This window comes from Aethalodelphis obliquidens, unplaced genomic scaffold (genome assembly GCF_003676395.1).
Source record: "Aethalodelphis obliquidens isolate GAN/ISIS:26980383/991018 unplaced genomic scaffold, ASM367639v1 scaffold24, whole genome shotgun sequence".
In the NCBI taxonomy this organism is placed as follows: domain Eukaryota; kingdom Metazoa; phylum Chordata; class Mammalia; order Artiodactyla; family Delphinidae; genus Aethalodelphis; species Aethalodelphis obliquidens.
Window position 1 is genome coordinate 16,056,011 of NW_020837968.1, and position 17,197 is coordinate 16,073,207.

Genomic DNA, 17,197 nt, shown 5'->3' on the forward strand with positions numbered 1-17,197 from the left:
CTTAAGGAAACCATAAACAAAATGAAAAGACAACCCTCAGAATGGGAGAAAATATTTGCAAACAAAGCGACCGACAAGGGATTAATCTCCAAAATATACAAACAGTTCATGCAGCTCAAAAAAAAAAAAAAAAATGCAATCAACAAATGGGTGGAAGATCTAAATAGACATTTCTCCAAAAAAGACATACAGATGGCCAAAAAGCACATGAAAATATGCTCAACATGACTAATTATGAGAGAAATGCCAATCAAAACTACAATGAGGTATCACCTCACACCGGTCAGAATGGCCATCATCAAAAAATCTACAAACAATAAATGCTGGAGAGGGTGTGGAGAAAAGGGAACCCTCCTACACTGTTGGTGGGAATGTAAATTGGTACAGGCACTATGGAGAACAGTATGGAGATTACTTAACTAAAAATAGAGCTACCATATGACCCAGCAATCCCACCACTGGGCATATATCCGGAGTAAACAATAATTCAAAAAGCTACCTGCACCCCAATGTTCATTGCAGCACTATTTATAATAGCCAAGTCATGGAAGAGTCTTTTAGATTCAGATCAAAATGTGATGCTATCGTCCAGATAGCAATGCCATCCCTAAGCCTCTCACATCTCTAGGCAGAGCTGAGCTGCTGGGCAAATTCACAACTCTCATCAATGTGTAATAGATCTTGATCAATCATAAGACTTCAGTCATTTATGGGAACAGGGTTTTTATGCTGTTGCGTTATATAAATCTGATTTCTTTGGGCGGGTGTATAAATATTATTTGTCAGTATAAATAATTTGTTATACCAATTTGCTGGTTTTGCTCATCTGTAAATCCTGAGTCTCTAAAAACCCTGATGTGTGATTCACGTACCCATACCTCCCTGATCCTAAGGGACAGAAGCCTTTCCTGTCACACATGCTGCCCTCTTAAACTGTCATCCTGGGTCTCACCTCCCTTTCCTTATCAAACCCTGGTCACAGTAACTTGAGTCATGCCCTCCCATACCTGAAGCTCCTGAAATGGGGGCCACCCTCTCCCATTCAGCTGCATCCTCCAATCCCACTGCCAGATTGGTTAGCATTTTCTTGGACTTTTCTACACGATTTCAAACCACTAAGCAGCCCCTCTTTCCTGAATCTCTTGCCTCGGTTGCCGGGACAGGACAGCACCTCCTGGCTCCCTTTCCCCCTCATCCCTAACCCACCCCTGTCCCCCAAGCTCCAGCCTCAGACCTCTGACCCCTCATTCCTGAAGAGCTCACTTATGCTTTGGCTCCCATCTCCCCTTCATGAGGACACAACCTCCAACTCGGGCCCCTCTAGGCTCCAGGCTGGAATTTCCAGCAGCGCCCTGGACACCTGCACCTGGGCGTCCTGCCAGCTCCATGTTTCTAACACTGGATTCCTCATCATCTTCCCCAAAGCACATTCCCAGTCAGAGATGCCACGTCTCTGTCCATCCACTTGTTCCGCAAGCACAGGGCAGGTCATGCAGCAGCGGGCAGAATCCGGCCCCCGCTCTCAGGGATGAGAGAACTCAGACAGTAATCAAAGAAATAGATATAAACTACAACGCAGATGGTGATGAAAGAAAATACAGCAGGCTTCAGAGACAGCTGCAGCGAGAGGCTTTATTTTACGCGGATGTTCATCGCTCTCGGTCAAGATGCGCTCCTCCAATAAGTGAGTCTGGAGAGAGAAGAGGAGCTCTCAGCGCGGGACGCATTGATGTCTAGAGAGGAGGGGGGGCAGCCTGGGAGACCGAGAAGGAGCTGCTAGGGCAGTAAGAGGACAACGACGAATAAGGGCCTCGAGGCAAAGGCAGGAAAAGTATTCCAGGAAGGTCAACCGAGGCCAGTGCCCCAGTGGGGTGAAGACTGAGAATAGACCCTTGGATCCGGCAACATGGAGGTCACAGAGACGAGACAGGGGTAGATTCAGTGGCGTGTGGAGGAGACGGGTGAGAGAACGAGAGGTGAGAGACGAGCTAGAAACAGCAAGTCTTCCGCGGAGCTTTGCAAAGAACTGGAGCAGCAGCTAAAAGAAAACAAAATCTAGGGTGGGGTTTGTTACGTTGGGAGGTTACCGCATGCTATTTGTATGCTGGTGTAATCCAGTGGAGGAGGAAACTGTGTGGGGCAAAGAGAAGAGGTCGTTGCAGAAGCAAAGTACTTGATGGGAGAGAAGGTTTAGGACCCGGCGCGCCTGTGGACAGCGTGCTTTCAAGAGGAGCAGGAAAGGGTCTCGTTGACACCTCCCTAAAGCCCTAATCTCGCCTCTAATCTACACTCCAGATTCTTCAGTCTTGAATCAATGGCCAAACATGGTCTTTTATTTACCGCGTACTGTCGATCACTTTCACCACTTGGTTTTTGCTCTCACTGCCCTCACTCACAGCTCTATTATTACAAGTCTTCTTCTCTATAAAATATGTTTGCTTCAGTGTTCAAAGCACAATCACAGGGAGCCCTCACCTGCCCAGATGAGCAGGCCAAGAAGTTTCTCCCCATCGCTGGACATGGTCTGTGGAGAAGGGCGCTCCTTGAGGCCTGTTTCCGCAATCATGGCCCGCCAGATGCTGGTCTCCGCTGCCTCCTGCCCATCTGGGCTCCCTGATGGAGCCCAGAGAATGAAAGCAGGGCAAAGAGAAGGCCCCCAGGAGCCACAGCTGCTGCGACAGGTGCTCTCCACACTCACCCACGGATCCCAAGACCACCAGACCTCTCATCTTCTGACCTGCTCATTCAGCAGAAACAGCCTAGACCAGGGGCAATGGCTCTTAGCAATGACCTCTTTCCAGCCACAAATTCTTTAGGGAACAAGTACAGCTCTGCGGATGCCTAAAATCAGTCCTGGCTTCTCCCGTGGCTTTGCCTGGAGGTGTGCACCTGGCAGGCACAAGCCAAACACTGCTGAAGCTGCTCCCCCACTGCCACAGCTGGGAGTCACCCTGCAGGGTCAAGGGTAGCTCATCCCCAGCATTGGAGGTGCCCCAGGACTTCACACAATCAGAGTCTGGGCCTGAGAAAGGAGGAAGGTGCTCTTTCACCAAGCCCAAGGACTGTCTTACTCTTGCCCAGGATGATTGACCGTTGAAACATCAATTTCTTGAACAGTAAATCCCATCCCTACCTGTAAGGACCTGGCCGTTTTCTAGGAGCTCAACGATAAAATAATCCAACATGGGTATATTTTCCAAAGTCTAAGCTATTCAGGCCTCTCAATGGCTTGTCAATGAAGGTAATGCTAAATTTTATACAGATAAACCCCCAAATATTAAGAGTTAATCCAAAAGAAGTTAATTATTGCTCTCATAAAATCCATTGGGTACTGGAGAGCTGCATGGAGCTCTGGTCCATATAGTCATTCAGGATCCAGGCTAAGCGAGCGTCAGGCATCTTCAATACCCGGCTTCCAAGGTCACTGCAGTGCAATTCTGACACCAACTATCTAGACTCAGCAAAGACCCCACAAGCTTAGGGCATGGCCCCCACTTAAGACACCAGCTGCCAGCTCAGGCCACCCACACTTCTGCCCAACTAGCTACAAATTTGGAGGTCTCCACAACCCCCTCAGGCTTGATAATTCACTAGAATGACTTGCACAACTTAGAAAATTACTGTATTTGCAATTACAGTTTTATTATAAAGGATACAAATCAAGACCAGCCAAATGAAGGCAAGGTCTGGGAGGGTCTCAAATGTGGAGCTTCCATGTCTTCTCCCCAGGGAATCAGGATGTGTCACCCTTCTGCCACATCAGTGTGTTCACCAACCAGGAAGATCACCCAATCTCAGCATCCAGGGTTTCCATGGGGGTTTCATTACATAAGCATGATTGATTGAATCATTGGTCACATGATGGAACTCAATCTCCAGCACCACGACCCCCATCCCTTTCCCAGAAGTCAGGAGATCAGGCTGATATCACATGACTCAAAACTTCCATCTTCTGATCCCATGGTTGTCCTTTCCCATGGCCAACCGCCAACCTGAAACTATCAGCGTGCCCATAATGAGTCACCTCGTTAGCACAAACCCAGCTGCGGTCCCAGGGCCCATCATGAATCCCAAAGACAAAAGCTCGGTCACCTTGGTCCTCAACACCCACCTGGCTGATAACGGAAGAGAGAAAGTAGACAATTTCCCAAGAAGTAGGTATGAGCCAGGCCTGGAGGTGATATACGTGGCCACACCTAATTGCAAGAGGATCTGGAAATTTTGATCTAACTGTATTCCCAGGAAGAAGAGAAAACAGATTTGTTGAACAGTAATGCCACAAGGATACCTTATTAACCTGGGATAATAATATTTGTCTTAGAGGGACAGGCTGAGGATAAGAGATTATAAAGTTTCTTAGCATATTACTTGGTACATGATGGGCAAATGACTAGCCTCCTAACTATTCTCCCTTCCTGCTTTCTCCCTGATCTGTCTTCTCTCTATTCTTTTCTACCCTTTGTTTCCTCTTTAATGTTTCTGAAAGTTCTACTTTTCTCAAATCTTTCCCTACTCCCCACCCCATCTGGAGAACTTTGACAGTTCCCCCATTGCCTTCAGGGCAAAGTCCAAACTCCAGAATCTGGCATTAAGGCTCCCACCCCAAATTTCCTACTCGCCTACCAGTAACCCCCCATCATGAAACAACTCCTGCTCTCAGAACATACCATGCAGGTCTGCTTCAATTAGATTCTATCTGATCTCTGGCCCCACCGAAATCATACACATACTTCAAGACCGAACTCATTTCCCATTTTCTCCGTGAACCTCTACTGTCCACCCAGGTGTCACTCCCTCAGACTGAACATGTCATCTCTTCCTACTGGGCATTTGTGATACTTCTTCATATTATTCATTAACTTCCATCTGTGTAAGTCTTCTTACCACAACTCTATTCTAATTCCCTGAGGGCAAGAACCATGTCTTGTACTCCTTGCATCTCTCTAGGTTACCTAGGGCAGCACTTTTTTGCAGAAAAGAGACCTAAATAAGTACATGTTGATTGAGGCATGAACTTCAATAGTACAATGTACTAGGAAGAGTTCAGATCTGAGCCTAAAATCCAATTACAACATTTTCAAGCTGCATAATCAGAGACAAGGTCATCCTTGAAGACATCTCTAAATCAAGGCTAATTAGTGCTACCAGACAGGGCGGTTGTGAGTAGTAAGTGAGATAAACGTATGTAACACACCTCGTGGGTCCCTAAAACACAGTGTGCCCTCAACAAATGTTAGTTCCCTTGCCCAGCCACCCTACCTGAAACTGACGACACAGAATGACCTGGGAGGAGACAGGCAAAGCTGACAAATGTACTTTACATTCCAAAGCTCAAAGATCCTGGCCCCGGGGAGGGCGGTGGGGTTCAGCTCTTTTGACAATATGCGGAAGACAAGATGCTCTTTGACTCTCGGGAGGCCTGAAACGAGGTTTGGGAGATGGCGAGATGCTAGCAAGTTCAAAATCAGAGTTATTTCAAGAATCGTTTGCATCTCAAAGGTTTGACCTCAGCAGGGAGCTGGAGACTGTCCACCACTCTGTCACTTTGGCAGGAAGGTGAATGTTCAGCCCTGAAGAATCACTGGCCCAGACAGCCCTGGTTTAATAGCCCAGCAGTAAGGGGACTGGCCTGTCCCAAACCAAATGGGGGAGGATGGAGGCTCATTCGCTCAGGCCTGGACCAGCAAGCTCATGTCCCCCTTGCATGCTGACAGATGTCTTAAACTGGCCCTTAGGAGAGCCGCCCTGTGGGACACCCAGTTGAGTCCATGGCTCTTTATAACACGATGAATGTGTGCAACTCGGGATAAAAATAAAGCCCTGCACCTACGTGGAGGCGTAGATGTATATCTGTATGTCCTTTGAATTATCATCAGTGATTGAACGAGAACTCATTGCATATTCTTTCCAGAGCAGCCTCTAGGCACTTTCTAATCCGAGGGAAAAGGCAGTCTCTGCTTCTCGTATGGGGCAGTTGAGTCTCCTGCCTACCTGCTTTCTCAGAGACCTGAGTTAGCCTCCCAGCTCTACCACCCACCTGCCCCAGGACTTTCCGAAGTGATTCACCTTCGTTTCGTCAGATGTACTGACCTTGCACGTGCCGTGAGCATTAACTGAGAAAGCTGATGTCCCTAAAGTGCTAGCAGTGCCCCTACTGTGCCATCCATGAGAGCTATCAGTACATTATTACACGTCAGGAAACTGAAGAGCAGAGACTAAATTGTAACAGTTTATTAAGCATATGTAGGGACCGAGTCTGGGCAGACACAAGCAAAAATGAAAAGGGACTGAATTAGTGGGAATGGCATCAGCCCATCTCAGTTTGAGGCCCCTCTACTGGCTTGAACACTTCTTCTGACATCACGTGTAGCTGTCTGGCCACCTGATTTGCAAACTCTCTAGGTTCTGATCGATGTGCATGCCTTTGGAGAGGTTCAGGCCCTCTCGCAACCATCCTGCCCATTCAATCTATATTCTACAGATGACAGCAGAACACGAAGGCATCAGTGAAATGACATTTCCAAGGTCAAAGGGCTAGTTGGTGGCAGAGCTAGAATGCAGGACGGTTGGGTCTGCAGCCACCCTCTCAATCCTGTACCTTTCTTTCTAAAGCCCTGACCCGCATGGGACTTCGCAGTAGCGGCTACAGATTGTGGAGACCAGTGGCAAGATGATTGTGAATTTGCATCAGAGCCAGTGAGTCCAAATCCATTTACAGTTGGGTTGGAGAGACCGCATGGTAACTGCTGGGCAGAGGGGCCAGTGAGAAGTTTGGCCCCATCACCATGACAACATGCAAACAGCACTTCCTCCTTGCCAGTCCCATCCATGGCCACCTGTGATCTTCACTCTGCTTACCTTCTAACGTGGGCCAGAAAAGTGATCCCTATTCTAACTGGTAAAAAACCTGAGGGTCAAAAAAAGTGGCATGGCTGCCTAAGTGCAGGGCCAGGCCGCTCATAATTCAGGAAGAGCCAACCAGACAATTAGAAGGGTCTTCGCATGACGACTACACTTTTATGCAACAGTCGTGACAGAGGCACATCAGTGCCAGATCCCAGGCCTATGGCTGAGCTCAGCTGCTTCTCATTCTCTTCTGAGGCCAGGCCTGCTGGGAGGTTTCATTTAATTGTGTATTTTTATCATTTGATATATGTAGCCAGATGCCTGTAAGCAATAAATGCCCTTTTCCATCAGTTCCAGCAAGAAAATGTACCTGCCATGGTAGTATTTGCTTCATTGGGCTGCTGACTTATTTTAAGAACTAAATCTTTCCTGTTACTATATTTTTCACTCTGGGGTGCATGTACTCCAAGACTGACATTAATAACTTAACACGGAAGGCACCGTCCTCTCGCGTGAGAACGTAGCGCCACCTAGTGTCCACTCTCTCAACCGCAGCCGAGATAAGTAACGGTGGTTAACCTTGACAAAAGTTTTGTGCTCTCAAGGAGAATTTCTACGCGCATTCTTCTCTTCTCGCATAATAGAGCTTGCCTAGCAGTATTATATTTGTGTTATTTTTAATATAAATACGTTAAGACACAAGGCTCCAACAAGAAAGCTGAGTAAGTTTTCTACTTGCCAACTCCGGGTCATACTTTCCAACTTGGGTGGCTGTCATTTATAAACGATGAGCTCATGAGAGAGGAGGACTAATGCAACCCCCAGGTGCCCAAAGCACAACCGTGGAGAAAGGCAGCCCTCCCGCGGGACCTGATGCAATCGTCTTGGCTTCACTTAGCCTTTCATACCAGCGACTCTAAGCTCTGGATGCAGGATTATCCTCACAGCACCCCCAAGGAGTATAAATCTCAGTGTTATTATTACCTGCAGGAACTCACATGTAAGAGGTGTTAAGTCTTTCCTCTGTGGCAGCTACCCAGAGATGGGGCTGTTTACAGCCCCTGTAAACTCAGTGCCCCTTTGCTCCCCTGCCAGTGCGAGAACAAAAATCTATCATCCCATTATCACTCAATGGTGCTGGCCTTCAAGCTCCCCATTCTTTTCAGATATCTAGAGCAGAGTTTCTCGACCATCAAACCAGAGTTTGGCACCATGGAGTTGGATGACTCTTTGTTTGGGGGCTGGGTGGCCTGTCCTGTGCACCACAAATGTTTAGCAGCATCCCTAGTCTCTACCCACTAGGGGCCAGTAGCATCCCTCTCCCCCGTTATGGTAATCAAAAGATCTCTAGACATTGCCAAATGTTTCCTGGGCATGAAAAATCAACCCTAGTTGAGAACCACTCTTCTAGAAGGCAAGTACACAGAAATATAAAACAGTAATACTAACAACAACAACTACTACTGCCACTGCTACCACTTAAAAGGCACAAATTGCATGCTAAGGGGTTTATGACATTATCTTATTTAATCTTCACAACCCAGAAACCAGTTTGTGTTGACCCTCTGAGGAAATACATTACAGATAAAGAGACTGGAGCTCAGAGATGTCAGGTAATGTGGCCAAGGTCACACAGCCGGCAGTGGCAGAGTTACCATTTAAAACCAGGCTTTTGTGACTCCAAACCCTGAGCTCATCACCACCTCCAGTTCCTGGGACCACAGGTCACAAGTGTCTCTGGAACAGTCTTGATTGTCCACAGTCCTTCTAGAGTGTGCTAGCACCATTAAAATAATATATCCAGATTTAGGTTTAAAGACATAAAGACTGTAGCTCTTCCCTGTAAGAAAATCAATCCAAAGTGTTATGGCAGAGGAGATTTTGCTCCAGGGGAAAGCCCTGGGTCTGGGTTCAGACCCTGTGGCCAATAATTGACTATATGGCCTTTATTTGGGGTCAATTATTTAAGCTCTCAAATCTCTGTTTATTCATCTACAAGATAAAAAGGATGGGTTAAATGAGGTTTTCAACCCTGGATGCACACTAAAATCACGGGAAGCATACTAAAAGGAATGCCTAGGAGTCACCCAAAACCAATTAACGCAGAATTTCTGGGGCCTGGGCAATAACATTTCTAAGCCCCCAGGTAACTCTGAGTGCGGCCAGAACTGAGACTCATGGGACTAAGCCCCTCAAGTTCAGTGTTTCTACCTTAGGACCCAACTCCCCTGAGACGGGAGGTCCTCTTTTCCCCCTTCCACAACACACAAAGCTGTTTCGGGGGTGCCAACTTCTCTGTCTCCTAAGACTGTCCCAAAAGCCTTGAACAATTTCCTGGGACCTCCTCAGTGTCTCAACTGCCCTCCAGGCCCTGAACTCAACATTTCCAGCCTCTCATCCTACCAACCCAAAGTCTGGAAATCCCACCCCACTGTCTATGGCAGGTGGTGGGTGGAAACTCCTTCTACAAAAGGCTGCAAAGAGCAGGGAACATGACAGAAGACAGCTGACAGCTGCGTCCAAGAAAGACTATCCCCCGCCTGGCCTCACTGAGCGCTTGCCCAGTCTGACTTTAATAAGGTTAATTCTAACCCGTGGTCTTTGGGGAGGTGAGAGAATCTCCTCTTTCTGGACATGACTCACTGCCTCCTATATCAGCTCAGAGAAGAGTGATAACATCTCACTCAGCAGGTCCCCGAGAGGAGCTCTGGATGCAGAAATGGGGCTGCATCCCTTCTTTTGCCTCCTGCCACCTCCGTTTCCCACAGACGATAGGAGGGCTTCACTCAGTACTTCTAGGTACAAATGAGTAATAAAAGTAATTTACATCAGTAAGCGGTCCCCAGACACCAGGCTCCGGATAGAGTATTTACACGCACTGCTTCATTTCTTCTTCCCAAGTACCCACGTGAGAAGGCATTATTGTTATTAACATCATCATCATCATTATCCCCATTTTACAAATGAGGAAAGCGAGTTGTCTGCATTCACCCTTCCTGTTCCTCAGCCTTGGTCCCCATGATGCCACCAACTATCTGAATGATGGCGGTTTCCCACCGGCCCATGAGCTCTACAGGGACAGGGACCACATCCGGTTTGGTTCACCACTGACTCCCAGACTGGCCGGAAAAGAGTCAGAATTCAGGCTCAGGTAGGCTGGGCCCTGCGTGCCTGGACAGTCTGTAAAGAAGGCTGAGAAACCATTTCCTGGGAGCTGAGCAACCTGTCAGGAGTGTGGACCATGATAGACACGAAAAAGAGTATGAAAGGAGGATAAACAGCCAGTGGTGTCAAGTACCGCCAAGACACCGAGGTTTTATCCATGACGAGGCCAGGGAGGGTCATTTCAGGGGAGCTCTGGGGTAGAAGGGAGCTGGAGGGTTGAATGAGTGGGAAGTGAGGAACAGAAAGAACTGTTACCAAGTCCAAGCTTGTACTGCTCTCCGCAAGATGGGCCAATAAATTGAGAGACAAATTGTTGGGGCAAGAAATAGGGACTTTATTTGGAAAGCCAGCAGACCAAGAAGATGGCGGACTAGTGTCCCAAAGAACCATCCTCCTCAAGTTGAAACTCAGGCTTCTTTTATACTAAAACAGGAGGGGGGAGTGTCCTGGTTGCAGCCAAACTCCAGAGGAATTGTGTTAATTGCTTCCTCCCTGCAGCCATTCACACATGGGCCTGGTCCTGTGAGCTAAACAAAGGTATTTTAGCTTAATGCTCCTTACCTTGGAGGCAGGGTTCCCAGAGAGGGGCCATTATGTATAATTTAAGCTTTAGTGATTAACTTGTAACAGAATACAAAGTTTCTTCCCTATTATGGAACAAGTGAAGACAACTCCCTGGGGTGGAGGGAGAGTTTGTTTTGGTTTGTTTTGTCTTGTTTTATTATGCTTTTTGTGAGAGAGACTCCAGCACATTAAAAGCTGATGGGAAGTGTCCAGTGGAGACTGAGAGGCTGAACGTTCGAGGGATAGAGGGCAGAGTGGGTATTGCAGGTCCCCGGCTGTCTATGCCAAAGCCAGAGGGCCGACCAGACCTCGCAGGTCCACGTGGTGGTACCTGAAGGGGAAGTGAGTCTGGCCCTGGGCTGGCATCTTTACACCAGAATTTTGTTCTACCCTCACGACCACCCTGAGAAGGATGGACACTTTAGCCCCTCTGCACAAGTGAAAAAAACGGATCCTCAAAAGTTAGGTAACTTCGGTGCAGCCAGCAAAGGGCGGAGCTGGGCTGGGCACCAGGCCCCTCTGACAATGAAGACTGAGCTGGTCCATGGTGCAGCCTGGAGCCCTCTGCAGTCAGCAAAAGGTGACCAGGACCAGGTGTCACTAGATTCTAACTCAGTTACCAGACCCCAGAGTCCCTGGTCTTCCCACTGCCCTGCCCTCCCCCTGCACTTTGATCTACAAGTGATCAACCTTCACCTTCCCCGGGGTGAGCCAGTCTTTGTTGGCTCAGCAGCTCATGAACAGATGCCAGGATCAGCGGCACCAACCAAATGAGACCTTGTCTGAGCTAGTAAATTAGCTCAGCAGGTGGTGGGGCTAGGGGTGCATCTTCTCCAGCCTCTTTGGTCTTCACCCCTCCAGATTCCTCCCTCCCAGAACAACCTAAACACCAGCAACCCCGGTCCCACCACTAACTGGCCGTGCACCCTGACCCAATGACACCCCCGCACGGCTGGTGCACACCTAGCTCCAGACTCAGAATTGAAGCGCGTGCATTTATCCCATCCAAAAGGCCAGCAATCTGATTAAAATCCTGTCTGAGAGAGGTCTATTTTGCATGAGATGGGACCAACATCCAGGAGACGAATTTTGTTACAATGATTTTAATAAGCAGGTGCAATCCATCGGGCATAGGGCAGGGAGGCATTCGCTCTTGAACTGCCCCCAGGAAGGTCAGACTCTGCCCACCCACGTGTGGGACGCATCTGGCCTGTTAAAATCAAACACAGGGCTTCCCTGGTGGCACAGTGGTTGAGAATCTGCCTGCCGGTGCAAGGGACATGGGTTCGTGCCCCGGTCCGGGAGGATCCCACGTGCCGCGGAGCGGCTGGGCCCGTGAGCCATGGCTGCTGAGCCTGCGCGTCCGGAGCCTGTGCCCCGCAACGGGAGAGGCCACAACAGTGAGAGGCCCGCATACCGTAAATAAATAAATAACAAATCAAACACAGAGACCAGACTCACAAAGTCCCTGAGCAGACAAGACCAGTTTAGTTATACAAGCAAAGCTTAATTTAGCTTCTTTTGCAAAACAAGCAAAAGGTTAACTTGACCTAGATCAATTCTTCCTTATGCTGCTGAAAATCAGAAGCAAAACATAAACTGTTCCCCAAAACTGATACGAGATAACCAAGAAACCAACTCTTTTTCATTTCAGAAAATTCTAATATTGTAAACAATTCTAATACTGTAACCAATCGCTGTGAAGAATCAACAGCCGCAGACTCCACACTATATAAGCTGCTCTATAGCAATATTCCTTGGAGCTCATTCCATGGCTCGGTTTCAGTGCTCCCCATTCGCAAACCATCTTTTTGGTGCGTGCACAATACTCTTACTATTTACTGCTTCAGTGATTCATTGGTTTTACTTCTGTTTTTTTTCTGAACCCTTGACAGCTGGAAGCGGTATGGGTCCGGGCTGTTGAGAAGAGCTGTGTGCCCTGAGTCATTCTAGAGGATGCTACAGCCCCTCCCACCAAGGGTCTGGGCAAATAGAGGAGAGGGTCATCTAGGACTCAGGGTCCCTGACCCCAGCATCCCAGATTCTGAGTCCCTGAGCCCCTCCTGTGTCCTGAGTTCCTATCAACCTGGGGGTGGGGGGGAGGTGCGGGTCAGAGTCCAGACACCTGGGCCAGGCAGCCAGCTTCACTGGACACCAAGAACATTGCAATGCACTCGGGTATTTACCCCTCCTCTCTAGCACTAAATGGAAACCTGGATGGCAGGGATTCCTATTCTGCTCATTTTGAATCTCCTGTAACTAGACAACCCTGTATGCTCTATGCTTCCTGAGACATGGGGCCACAGTCCCTAACTGCTCTCACTTCCACTTGTGAGTCTGTGTTGGGTTCATAAAGCAATAGGGTCCTCGACTTCCTGCCCCTCCCCTTCTTTAGTGTTGTTCCTCTCTCTCTCCAAGCCCAGACTCTGGGGTTCTCCCAGCTAAGGGGTCCTATTCCCACCCCACACCCCTAGATCACTTGTGGGTGGGTGTACAGAGGGACCAGATCCCAGGGAGGACCCTCCAATTTCCTCCCTCTCTTCACATCCTGGCCCTCGGGTCCCCACTGAAGAGCCTACCTTTCATCTTGGACGTCAGCCCCTTCCCCTCCCGGGGCCAAACTTCCTCATCTTCAAAAGGAAGCGCAGGCTACATAAACTTGAAAGTCCCCCCTGACCCTTACACCTCACGTCCTCACCTGATTTTGGATGGGATAGAATAAGGCCTGCTCCCAGGACGGCGGATGAAGGAACAGTGATGCCGAGGACAGTGCAGCAGAGCCGCTGCCCCAGGTGGGTGGAGAGCCGACCTCTGTCCTACTTCCCCACCTCCCGGATGCAGGAGACTCAGCCCTGCACAGCTGGAGAGAAAGGAGAGCTTGTGGGTGACCGGCAAGCAAAGCAAACTGCCATGCAAACTGCTGCCTTACAGCAAAAAAAAAAAAAAAAAAAAAAAAAAAAAAACAGCATAGTTGAGGGACTTCTGTTTCTATGTCCTCCTCTCCCTTCACCCAAATTGGACCTTGGAGGCCTTCCCTGCTCCCAGGGCCTCAAGCCGGAATCTCCCCCTGAGATGTTCTGCTCTGGGTCAACCATACACTAGGGGGAGATGTTCAGCCTATGAAGAACAACGCCTGTCATGTTTGTATCTGGTACTTCACAATCTCTGACCACTGTCAAGTTCACAACTGTGTTGAATCCCCCAGAGTGCTCTGAGATAGAGCCAGAATGATGGCCTCCATTTTACAGGTGGTGAAAGGACTTGAGCTAGAGCTCGATGGAGGGGGTCAAGAGAAGGAGGAAGGGATATAAAATTAAATATAAAACCCTCCCAGACATGGTCCTCTAATGCCGTGTTACTTATGAGCAAATTACATTCTTTATAGGATGCCCACCCTACTGATCTTTCATCCTACAGTTCAGAAGTTTGAGTTGAGAGGAGAGGGTCCATTTTTCCGTCACATCCCACCTGCGGCTGCCTGCAGATCCTCTTCACCAGGGCTGTGGGGAAGGCTGATGCAGGTGAAAATCGCTGGTGAAGCTCCCACTGGCCAGAAGCAGCATGGGATCAAGAGAATGGAGGGGTGCCTTGCTGCTGCCTTGATTCAATGCCTGATCTACTTGTTACAGGTTAACTTGTGTCCCCTCAAAATTCTCATGGGGCAGTCTTAACCCCCAGTAGCTCACAATGTGGCCTGTTTGGAGACAGAGTCTTTACAGAGGTAATCAAGTTAAAGTGAGATCACTAGGGTGGATCCTAATCCAACATAACTGGTGTCCTTATAAAAAGGGAAATTTGAACACAGACATGGACACATATAGAGGAAAGAGACACCGGGAGAGGACAGCCATCTACAAGCCAAGGAGAGAGGCCTGGGTGGGATCCTTCCTCAAAACCCTCGGAAGGAAACAACCCTGCCGACACCTTGAATTTGGACTTGTGGCCTCCAGAACTGTAAGACAATGTGTTTCTATTGTTTAAGCCCCACCGTGTTTGATATTTTGCCAGGGCTAGAAACAAATGCACTCCTCAAAATCACCTCAGACGGAAAATAAGCCAGTTCTTGGTGCTTTTGGCAAGATGACGCGAGACATTAAAATCAGGCTAAGATGTTACAGGCAGAAGAAGCCACGTAAAATGAGAAATGGAGGGGTTTCCTAGGCTTGCTGGAGAGGGAGGAGAAGTTTGTATGCAAACAATGAAACTACCCGAGGAGTTTGCCCTTTATCCTTAGAACAATGAGAAGCCCCTGGAGGCTCCTGGAGCAGAGGAAGGAGGAAAGCCTCGCAATAGGCCAGTCAATCTCAGAGCAAAGGGCGGGGAAACAGGACAATAAGAAAATCCGATAGGCCAAGGAAACTAAAGGGTGTTAAAAATTCCAACTTGTATGGAGAGGCTGTGGAAGTGGAAGTAAAGGAAAATGATGACACGACACCTCCCAAAACGTCTCCCTGATTTCTCCTGGCTCACAAAATGAACATCATCGTAGATGTCATTCATTCAGCATTTATTGAGCACCTACTGTATGCTAGACACTATTCTAGATGCTGGGAATACAGCGGGGAATAAAACAAAAACCCTTGGCCTCGAAGAAGGAACATCCTAACCTGGAGAGAATAATAGACATAATATTAAGCACAGGGCTTCCTGGTGGCGCAGTGGTTGAGAGTCCACCTTCCGATGCAGGGGACACGGGTTCGTGCCCCGGTCGGGGAGGATCCCACATGCTGCGGAGCGGCTGGGCCCGTGGGCCATGGCTGCTGAGCCTGCGCGTCCGGAGCCTGTGCTCCGCGACGGGAGAGGCCACAACAGTGAGAGGCCCGCGTACCGCAAATAATAATAATTATAGTAAGCACATTATCTAGAAGGAAAGAAAGCTAAGTAGCATGAGGCAGAAGGGCAGGATAAGGAGGACAGTGCAGCTTTAAAGGGGCAGGGGGTGGGTGTCTTGTTGAGAAACGGAATGTGAGCAGACACCTGAAGAAGGTGAGGGAGAGAAGCCTGCAGACCACTACGAGCGGGTGACCACCGTCCTCCTTCGCGCGGTGACGGGTCATGCTGCGGGCATAATTTCATTCCCTCAGTAAAGAGTTAATTAAGCAAAAGGAAATAAGGCATCGTTTCATGATCCCAATCATTAAAAAAAGAGCAGGGACAGAGCTTTACTTATTCACTCTAATGTCTAATAGTATGTAATTACTCAATAAATGTGTTGAATCAATTAATTCATCCATAATCAATAACTTATTTAAGTTATAAGAACCAAAGACATTCCCCCTATAACTTCCCTATAAGTGCGAAACTTGATACAATTTGTCATATAAACACTAGATTGGAGAATTTTTTAAGACGTAAAGGTACCACTCATAACGTCGTCGGAACATTATTTCATTCTTGCATTTTCCCTTCCAGCACTTATCTGTATGCATAACTTATCGTAGGTGTGATTTAGTATTTTGTAATCATAAAATTTTGAGACTGGGCTTTTTTCTACTTATTGTGTTGTCTTTATAATTGTCACTGATAGAGGATGCACAGGGTCAGTTTCAGACTGCCAGAAAGCAATGTTGCTTCCAATGTCCCTGAACTAGAGAAGTGCCCGTAGAAGACAGGCTCCATAGCTCAGTGGTTAGAGCACTGGTCTTGTAAACCAGGGGTCGCGAGTTCGATCCTCGCTGGGGCCTCGTGTTCCTTAGTGCTATTTTTTAAAATCGTCCTGTATAAACAAGCACCAAAATGCAAAGTGATTTCTGAAAACGTTACTTCTGGCAGGATTAAAAGTTACTCCTGAAATGCAAATTATGAGCATCCTTACTGTGCTTTAGAAGTGACCCGGAAGAGAAAATCCTGGAATGCAACAAAGAGCAGGAAAAAGAAAAGAAAAGCGGTCCTCTGCGACCCAGCGCTACCCGGACCTGCGGCCCAAGAACCGGCAAAAGGGAGGCGCGAGGCTCCACCAGCTAGTTTTCAACGCCCTGCAGACTCCCAGCACTGAGTTACAAAAGGAGAAGGGGCGGCCGGCGCTGGGAACTCGACCTCCGGCTGGGCGCGCGGGGCGCGCGGAGGCGGTGCTGCGCTTGCAGTTACGCCGCTCGGCCGGCGGGCGACGCTGTGGCCAGGCTCCCACTCTCCTGATCCCGGCCGGCGAGTGCACCTTCCGACACTATTCCCGGGGCTCAGAGAATGGCCAGCGTGGCCTGGACTGAGGCCCGCGCTGCGATGACACGTGGCAGCCCTGGCTTCGGAGCCCAGCCTGGCTCCAAGGTCCTGCCCCCTTCGCGAGGAAGGGGGAGCGATTCATAAAAATAGTCTCGGGCGGTTTGGGAAGCCAAGTTTTGCAACCGGTTTCATTTCTCCGTTTTTTCCCTGAATTCCAGAATGTCGCGTGACAGTAGGGTCACGAGAGCCTTTTCTGAATAAATGAATTCTCTCCACCCAGGATTTCTTGATAAAGGATTGTCTGTAAAGTAGCCACTAGTCACATGTGGCCACTGAGTGCCTGAAACGTGGATATTCCGGATTGAGATGTGCTGAAAGAATAAAATACACATTGGATTTAGAAAGTTTAGTACCAAAAAAAAAAGTGAACTGTCCCATTAGTAATTTTTAATTGATTACGTAT

The 17,197-nt window shown here is 48.4% G+C and overlaps 1 non-coding gene across 1 annotated transcript; it reads left to right on the forward strand.

Annotated features, from left to right (window-relative positions):
- The first annotated feature begins 16,186 nt into the window (after window positions 1–16,186).
- Window positions 16,187–16,259, forward strand: TRNAT-UGU (transfer RNA threonine (anticodon UGU)). The gene has a single exon. It is a non-coding gene; the product is annotated as a tRNA-Thr (tRNA).
- Window positions 16,260–17,197: the final 938 nt, after the last annotated feature.